Source organism: Hevea brasiliensis, chromosome 4 (assembly GCF_030052815.1).
Source record: "Hevea brasiliensis isolate MT/VB/25A 57/8 chromosome 4, ASM3005281v1, whole genome shotgun sequence".
Classification (NCBI taxonomy): domain Eukaryota; kingdom Viridiplantae; phylum Streptophyta; class Magnoliopsida; order Malpighiales; family Euphorbiaceae; genus Hevea; species Hevea brasiliensis.
Genome location: NC_079496.1, coordinates 106,100,803 through 106,110,425, shown reverse-complemented (window position 1 = coordinate 106,110,425; position 9,623 = coordinate 106,100,803). Strand labels below are relative to the sequence as shown.

The 9,623-nt window shown below is 34.8% G+C and overlaps 1 non-coding gene across 1 annotated transcript; it reads left to right on the top strand.

Annotated features, from left to right (window-relative positions):
• Positions 1-8,448: 8,448 nt before the first annotated feature.
• On the top strand, positions 8,449-8,555 carry LOC131179819 (small nucleolar RNA R71). The gene has a single exon (XR_009148705.1). It is a non-coding gene; the product is annotated as a small nucleolar RNA R71 (small nucleolar RNA).
• Positions 8,556-9,623: the final 1,068 nt, after the last annotated feature.

Sequence of the window (9,623 nt, the reverse complement as noted above, 5' to 3'; positions counted from 1 at the left end):
GGCCATTACATTTGTGGTATCAGAACCGCTCCGTGTGCAACCTTAAGCGATGGTGGGGCAAACCTTAGCGAGAACGCTGAGTCCCATAAGGGGGGTGGATTGTAACACCCTAGGCAAATCTCACATCGGCAAAACACGGGAGCCATTACATTATGGCCCGGCCCACTAGTGATATTGTCCGCTCTAGGCCAAAGCCCTCACGATTTTAAAACGTGTCACTAGGGGTTACGAACCACTAACTTATAAACCCAGCATCTCTCCTGTGTTTTGCCAATGTGGGATTTGGCTAGGGTGTTACAATCCACCCCCCTTATGGGACTCAGCATCCTCGTTGAGCTTTGCCCCACCATCGCTCAATGTTGCACGCGGAGCGACTCTGATACCACAAATGTAATGGCCCAGCCCACTAGTGATATTGTCCGCTCTGAGCCAAAGCCCTCACGATTTTAAAACGCGTCACTAGGGGTTACGAACCGCCAACTTATAAACCCAACATCTCTCCCATGTTTTGCTGATGTGGGATTTGCCTAGGGTGTTACAATCCACCCCCCTTATGGGACTCAGCGTCCTCGCTGAGGTTTGCCCCACCATCGCTCAAGGTTGCACGCGGAGCGGCTCTGATACCACAAATGTAATGGCTCGGCCCACTAGTGATATTGTTTGCTCTGGACTGAAGCCCTCACGGTTTTAAAACGCGTTACTAGGGTTTACGAACCACCAACTTATAAATCCAACATCTCTCCCGTGTTTTGCCGATGTGGGATCTGCCTAGGGTGTTACAATACACCCCCCTTATGGGACTCAGCGTTCTCGCTGAGGTTTGCCCCACCATCGCCTAAGGTTGCATGCAGAGCGGTTCTGATACCACAAATGTAATGGCCCGGCCCACTAGTGATATTGTCTGCTCTGGGCTGAAGCCCTCACGGTTTTAAAACGCGTCACTAGGGGTTACGAACTGCCAACTTATAAACCCAACATCTCTCCCTTGTTTTGCCGATGTGAGATTTGCCTAGGGTGTTACAATCCACCCCCGTTATGGGACTCAGCGTCCTTGCTGAGGTTTGCCCCACCATCACTCAAGGTTGCATGTGGAGCGGCTCTGATACCACAAATGTAATAGCCCGGCCCACTAGTGATATTGTCCGCTTTGGGCCGAAGCCCTCACGGTTTTAAAACGCGTCACTAGGGGTTACGAACCACCAACTTATAAACCCAGCATCTCTCCCGTGTTTTACCAATGTAGGATTTGCCTAGGGTGTTGCAAATTAAACTCTTAAAATATAAGAATAAAATCGAACTGAAGTTGTAGTTATAGCAGAATTGATTTTTAGGCCTATCAGGCTTTCTCAAATTCAACAATGACATTCAATATAGTAGAAAGTCACTAAATTTAAATAATTGTATCATGTATAAATTTCGTATGCAGAATTTACTTATTAACAACTATTGATCAAAAAAAAAAAAAAAAAGAAACTCCTAAAGCATCAATTGCAAATACATTTTTTAATATTGATTTCATTACACTCCTAATCATCAATTTTTTCTCACTTAGTAGTGCAAGCATTGGAACTCAATGTGCTCATAACAAAAGACAAATGGAGTTCAGAACAATATAAATTGGTAATTTCAAAATGTTGTAAGGCTTTTATTGTCACTAATTTATCTCTTTAATGCATCATGACAGTTCAAAACACCATATGTTTATGATATCAAGCTATGGTAATAAAGAAAATTTTTTGAAATTATCAAGAAAAGGTTAGGAGTTGAGAAATTATTACTTAATCCAATGAACATGTCGAGACTTAAGAATAAGATTCAGGGAGAATACAACTCTATAAGGAGATATGGTGATTGAGAAAGAGGAGAGAAAGAAAAGGACCGAAGATGATGGGGGTCATGACCCGCGAGACTAAGATTGATGAAGGCCATAATTGGGTTATGGCGAGGTTTTAACTCGTGAGGCAAAATGCGATGAAGGCCGCGGATGGCTCTAGGTTATGCCGCGACTTGTGAGGGAAGGTAAAGAGAGTTAAAGGAGATTAGAGTAGACAAACCATCCTCAGAATTAGCTAAGTTATCTATTCAAAAATTACTTAGTTAATTTCCATATTTAGCTGGTTAACTTAGTTGGCTCCAATTTGTTAAACACGTGTTTTCTCTGTTTTCCGTTAATCGAGTTTTTTAACTTCCTGCTCCTTTTTCCCGCTTGTATAGACTATTTAATAAAAAGATTCTCTTCTTCAATCAATCGATCAAATTTTCAGTTCCAATTCATTTCTTGTTGTAGTATTAAATTGCTGCTTTTTGCATTTGAGATTAGTTTCTTCAATTTCCCCTCATTTTCTTTAATTTTCTTGCATTTTCTGGTTGTTCTTCTTCCAATACGTGATTAAGTTCATCAATTGATGCTCATGGCGACTGAATCTACTTCTCTATCTACAAATTCTCCAGATCATCTAATGAATCCATAAAATCCATGTTTTCTTCATCTTAATAATCAACCTAATTTTCAGAAACCACCACAATGAAGAGGCATTATTAATTTTTCTCAATTCATGTGCAATAAAATCAAAATGATAACAAGGTCTATACATATTGTGGGAAACGAAAGCATACAGAAAAAGCTTGTTGTAGGAAACATGAATTTCCACCTAGGTTTCAGTTTGGAAATTCCTTTGGTTTTACTATTCATCATGTTGAGAAATCTGCTGCTTATGATACATCACATGGTAATCTTGAGCTTATAAGTTTTACTTTTACTCCAAATCAATGTCAACATTTGCCAGCATTGATTCAACAATTTGATCCTATCCAGCCTCCTTATCTAAATAATCAAGTAATCACCAATTCAATTATCAATTCCATTTCTTCCTTAGGTATCCATTTTGTTTTAGCTTGTTCTTTAAAACCTGATATGTGGATCCTTAATACAGGAACCACATACCACATTAGTTTCAATCTTTTCAATTTCACTACATACAAGAAAATTAAACCAAACAACGTTAAACTCCCAAATGGTATAGTCATGGTTTCAAGACAAACCCAAGAAAAGAACTGAAGAAATGAAAACTAAGCTAAGGGAAAGAAAAAATCAGTAAAAATGTTGAAGAATCTGCTGCTGGAAGGTTGTAGAAGATGTCCCTTTCAACTGCTATAAAACTGATCTAAGAATGCCATCCTCTCCTGTTCTTTCTAGAAATTGTCCTTTTTTTCTCCTAAGGGTAAGAAAGAGAAAAAGAAGCTTTTATATGGTTCAGGGGTCTACCCTAGAATGGGTTAAAAGATAGAAAATTCTGAAGAAAAATGATGTATTGAGTTAGAGGAGAGAAGGCGCCACATCAATGTTTTTTTCATTAAAACGACACAAGCTAAATCGGGTTGTATTGCGCCTTGTGTTGTGAGTTGTATAATTTTGGAAGATGCTAAGATTCATCAAGTGCATCAACACAAGCTAAATGAGATTGTGTTCACGCTTATGTAACTTTCAGACTGGGAAAAACTTCAATTCTAACTGTGACATAACCTGTGACACAAGCTACACAAGTTGTGTCATAGGTTGTGTAACTTTCGGCTTCTTTAAAACTCAACTTCAAATTTTTCTCTTTAAAACTTTACAATTCAGCTCTGATTTTCTCCAAATGGCTTCCATGGTCAAAATATCACCAAAATTCTCTAAATTTTAACCTACAAAATAAATAAATTCTATAAATTAAACTAAAAAATATAAAAGGCAAAATTTACTAAATAAAGGCTAATTTCTACTATAAAAGCTATAAGCAAGAGTAAATTAGCTGCAAAATTATACTTAAAACAATGATATAAAATGCATGCATCAAATTCTCTCATACTCAAACTCTTGCTTCTCCCCAAGTAAAATTTCGTTAAAACTCATTTAGAAGGGAATCAATATTTGAAAACACAAAAATTACTAATCCAAACTACCAAACTTACCTCTAGCCGCCAACATTTCAAATTCTCACCCGCAAAGCACAAAGAATTAAACAATCACTTTGAACAATTACATAATAGCTAAGAATTAACCAACAACCCAAGCAACAAATACCAACTATCTACAAGAGTCAATTGTGGCTAAATAAACTTAAAAGAAATAGATAAACAATGTGTCTCAGTGAGTAATATATGGAGCATTGTATTGTCAAACCCATATGCAAGCATAAAAGATCTAACTCCACTAATGTAACAAGCATTTTTCAAAGAATCATTAAATCTTTTAAGGGTTGTAATGGGGTTAAATAGGGTAAAACTATGGTTAACAAAGAAAGGCAATAAAGAAAACAAAATATGAGAATAATAATCATGAAACTCAAAGTGCATCAAATATTCTCTTTTCTTTCTCATTTCAGATTTTTTTTAATTTTTAATATATATATATATATATATATATATATATATATATATATATATATATATATATATAACTCAAGAGGAAAGAAATTCACAGTAAATCTCAGGTGCTAACTTCCTTCTATAATTATATAGAGTGACTACTTTTTATATTCTCTTGATTTTGTACTTGTCTCTATTTCATGTCACACCCAAAATTACCTTTAGGATATTTTGGTAACTTTTTAGCAGATTTTCACAATTACTCTAGCACGTTTCAAATATTTCAATCCTCAGAGAGTTTTTTTTTTTAATCAAAATGCACTTAATTACTAAAATATTATTCTCGTAAATGGGTGGTAGTGTTTAAGTTTATGGCTAGGAAAATGATTTGGGTTCCAAAGAAATTAGGGAATTAAGGCTAAAAGTGGTTTGCAAGGGTTAAAACAAAATTAAGGGTAAGTTAAGGCTAAATTTGAGGGTTTAAATTATGAAGGAATGCCTAAATCATATTCTCGTTGAATGCAAGTTAAAAATTTCGCTTTGAAAAATCTAAGATGCTTGTTCTAGGAATAGTGAGACAATAATGAATAACTAATCAAAATCTGCATACCTAGATTAATTAAATAATTTTCAACTATCAAGTAAAAGAAAGGATAATGCTTAAAACTTTGTACCTAGCTGAAAACTTTCATTCCACTAACCATCTAGATGCAAGTTAAATTGCTTGAATAAGCAACTTCTAAAATTTCAAAGACTGGTTTAAATCCAAAAAATTTTAAATGAATAAATGAAATATATGAATGTATAATGAACCTATATGGAACTAAGTGTGTATAATCAAGTATACGAAACTATATGCAGTGAATATATATGCATATGTACAAAAATGAATTAATGAATGATTATGTAACTATATGCAAATGAAAAGGAAAAATAATTTTGCAAAAATTTACCCTCTCCCCCATACTTAGATTGGGTATTGTCCTCAATGTCAAAAAGAATGCAAGAATGGGATAATTTAGCTAGAAAATAAATTCAAGAGGCTCACTCAAATACTATGCAGAAAGAATATATGACTGATATGTGTATAAAGAATGGATAAGTAAGCCTAATGAACTTAAAAGAATATGGAAATAAATGTTACCCTACTGCATAAGTAGTAGCACAACTTGTGCTATAAATAACACAAACTGAGATAAAAAGTGTTACCTTAGTGAAGATGCAACCAATTTAATTAAAGAAAAGTTTGAGCAACTGCAATACACTTTGCAAAAAAGAAATAGGAAAATGGATCCATGAATCAATTAGGCTCAAAATGAAATATGGAGGTTAAGAGTTAAAAATATAACCATGAGATAGCCATTCAAGAAGTGAAATTCCAAATGAGCATATTAAAAATAAGTGAGTAAAGCATTAAAGATTCAAAATAAAAATAAAGTGCATATTTAAAGTACTCACAAGCAACTAAAAATAGTAAATAAGTAATTGTCTCAAATAAAAACACAAGCAAAGTGCTAACCAAACAAGCTAAACAATATGAGAAAGTTAAGAAAGCATAAAGCTAACTAAATAAGTAACTAAAATACTAACTAAATAAGCAATTAAATAAAGATATGAAATAGAAAGGCTGCAACTAAAAGCTGTCTAGCCAAGAATAACAATTCCTTTTCCTTTGCCTTCTAGTGGAGGATGTGGTGATTTTGGTGGCTGCTGTGGGGAAATAATGCTAAGAATCAGTGCCTAGTTAGTCTCTATCTGCTCTAGCTTCGCACGTAGAACTTCCAACTCATCTTTCATTTCAGCACTCCTATCCTTTTTTGGTATAGCATGCACAGGACTAACCCACTCACTGTCAAAAATAGGGTAAATGATACCTGCAGCTAGTAATTTTAGGATTTCTTTTTTGACAATATCCTTTATTGTAGGATTCAATCTCCTTTGTTGTTCAATAAGAGGACTACTATTTGGATCTAGGAAAATCCTATGCATATAAATTATTAGGTTAATTCCCTTTATATCATCAATTGTATACCCCAAAACTCTCTTATATTCTTTTAAAACTCTCAACAATTTATCAATCTCAATATCAATCAAAGATGCATTAATTATAATAGGATATGTTTCATTAGGTTCAAGAAAAGTATAACTGAGGTTGGAAGGGAGAGGTTTAAGATCTACCTTTGGGGCATCCTCTACTTTTAATGATGGTGGCTTAATCTCTAAAGTCTACACTTAAAGCTATGTGAGGGTGTGGTGGTGAGCTTTCTAGGTGTGGTGGTGAGCTTTCTAGGTGTTGTGCAAAAACAACTATGTGAGAGTTGTCATCATCAATGCTCCCACCATGGACTAAGCGATTTTCAAAGGGGTCTTGTGGATAGCTTTTCCTGAAATGCTCTTGAACAATCTCATCTATGATGTCTACCCACAAACAGGACTCAACCTCTTCATGTTTCTTTTTCATGGTTGGATTGATGTTGAATATCATTTGATCATCTCCCACGTTAAGTGTCAATTTCTCACCCTTTACATCAATCAAAGCACCAGCTATGGCTAAAAATGGCCTTCCTAATAAGATAAGAATTTTTATGTGCTCTTCCAAATCCACCAGAATGTAGAATTTCCCAACCTTGATAGGCACTTTTTCTAGGATGCCTTCTGAATACTTAATTGAATGGTCAGCCAATGAAAGATATATGTTGGTGGGCTTTAACTCCCTCATTTTTAGCTTCTCATATATTGAAAGTGGCATTAGGCTGACGCTCGCTCCAAGGTCGCATAAGGCATTTGCCATATAGTTATCACCAATATGACAAGGAATGAAAAATACACCCGGATCTTTGAGATTAGGAGGTAACTTATTCTGAATTATGGCACTGCATTTCTCTCCCAAGTTGATGGTATTATAATCCTCTAGCCTTCTCTTGTTAGTAAGAATTTCCTTCAAAAACTTAGCATAACTTGGCATTTGGGATAATGCTTCAGTGAATGGGATATTAATATACAACTTCTTTAACACCTCAAGGAATTTTCCAATTATTTGTCTAGCTTCTACTTAATGAATCTTTAAGAGTAGGGAATGGTGGGCTTATAACGTTCAGGTGGAATGTATAGCTTCTCTCCCTCATCTTGCTCACTTTTGCTCTCTTTCCCTTTTCCATTTTTCTTGCTCTCAACTGATTTTTCTTCTTTTATGCTCTCTTTTTCTTCTTTCTTGTTTTCACTCTCTTACCTAACTTTCCTACCACTTCTCAAGGTTACCACCTTACATTGTTCATGGGGGTTCTGTGGCTAGCTAGGTAGTTTGCCATATGATTTAGTTCCCGATGAATTTACTTATTGAGCCAATTGATTCTCCAACACTCGGTTATGAGCTTGTAGGTGATCTATGGTTTGTCTCTGGTATTGTATTTCTTCCTCCAATTTGTTATTCATCTTGCTTTGTTTGGCAAAAAATTTCTCCATCATGGTTTCCAAAGTTGGCTTTGGTTCAGCAAGTGGAAGAGGTTGTTGTGCTCTTGATTGATATCTAGGAGGTAGCTATCGCATGGTTTGAAATTGTGTTTAAAACTGAGGTTGATTCTACTGCGTATATAGCTGGTTATGAGTATAGTTTGAGCTTTGACTTTATTGACCAAAAGTTACTTATGGTCTCCATGTTGAGTTATTCACATTAGAATAAGCATTTCCCATTGGTTTCTGTTGATAGCCTCCTACATAAGCAACTTGTTCTTGCTAGTAGTTATCACCATAAGAAGAGTAATCAACTCCATAACTTAGGGTTCCATCTGTGTAGGTAACTCGTTGCATAATTGTAGGAGTTGAGACTATTACCTTTATGAAAAATCACTAAGCAGTTGATTCAACTTATCAAATCTTGCATTCATGTAACTTACTGAATCAAGTTCATAGATCCCAACCTTCTTTAGCTAGGTTGCTCTAGGATTTCCCCACAAATAGGTATTATGAGCAATCTTCTCTAACATATCATAGCATTCTTCACTTGTCATTCTCATGAAATCTCCTCCTGCTTGTGAATCAATTGTGTTTCTTATGGCTGGAGTAACTCTGGTGTAAAAATTCTAAACAATTATCTTTTGGGGGATTTCATGATGAGGGCACTACTTTTTAAGCTCCTTAAATCTCATTCAAGTTTCATATAAAGTTTCATCATCCTTTGGTCTAAAAGCTACCATCAAATTCCTCAAATTAGTGGTCCTCCTAGGTGGGAAAAATTGTGATAGAAAAGCTTGAGATAGCTGCTCCTAAATAGTAATAGTAGCTTGTGGAAGTGTGTTGTACCACTCTAATGTTGAGTCTCAAAGAGAGAATGGGAATAAGTTCAATCGAATCACTTCATCTGGAACTCCAAGCTGTCTTTGAGTGCCACATATCATTAGAAACTTCTTTAAATGAGAATGGGGATTTTCAAGTGAGCTGCCTTTAAATTGTGAATTTTGGACCATCTGAATGAAACCAATCTTTAACTCAAATTGGTTGGCTCCAATGACAGGTCCATTATCTCTCACATATGCACATCTAGGAAAAGCATAATCTAACATGCACCTCCTCTGAGGATCATTTTGATTAACAACTTCGTTTTGCCTATTCTGATTAATTTCTCCATTGTTTTCATCATTAGCTCTATTTGGATTCTCCATGTTTTCAATTTTCTCCTCTTGCTCAAGCCTTTGTTATTCTTCTTTTTCTGTTTCCTTTCTTCTCTTGGATTCCTTTTTGTTGGCTTGATAAAATTTTTCAATTTCAGAGTTGAACAACAATTGAGTATCACTTGTGCTTTTCGACCATCTCATAAACAATCAACATACCTGAAAAACACAAGGTACAATAGTGAAAATTAAAAAAAATAAAAATTCTAATCAGCTTAAAGTAATTAAAATCCAATTTAAAACAAACAACTCCTCGGCAACGGCTCTAAAAACTTGATGTGCTGTAAAATAACTACTACAAGTACATAGGTCACTGTAATATAGATTTAAATATATCGTTCCCATAGAAAATTGTGCTTAAATTGGAATTAAATGAATAAGCCAATTAGAATGCTAAAATTTAAAGATATTAAAATGAAATTGAGTATAAAATTGATGTTTGAGGAATTTAAACTAAATCAAATGATTAATTAAACCAATTAAACTAGATGACTAAAATTTAAGTTGAAATTGCAAATTACGAATTTAGGATGATTTAAATCTAACTTCAATTAAATTAAAGTGATTCTAAAAATAGGTGTTAGAATCTCTTAATTAGTGCATTAACTG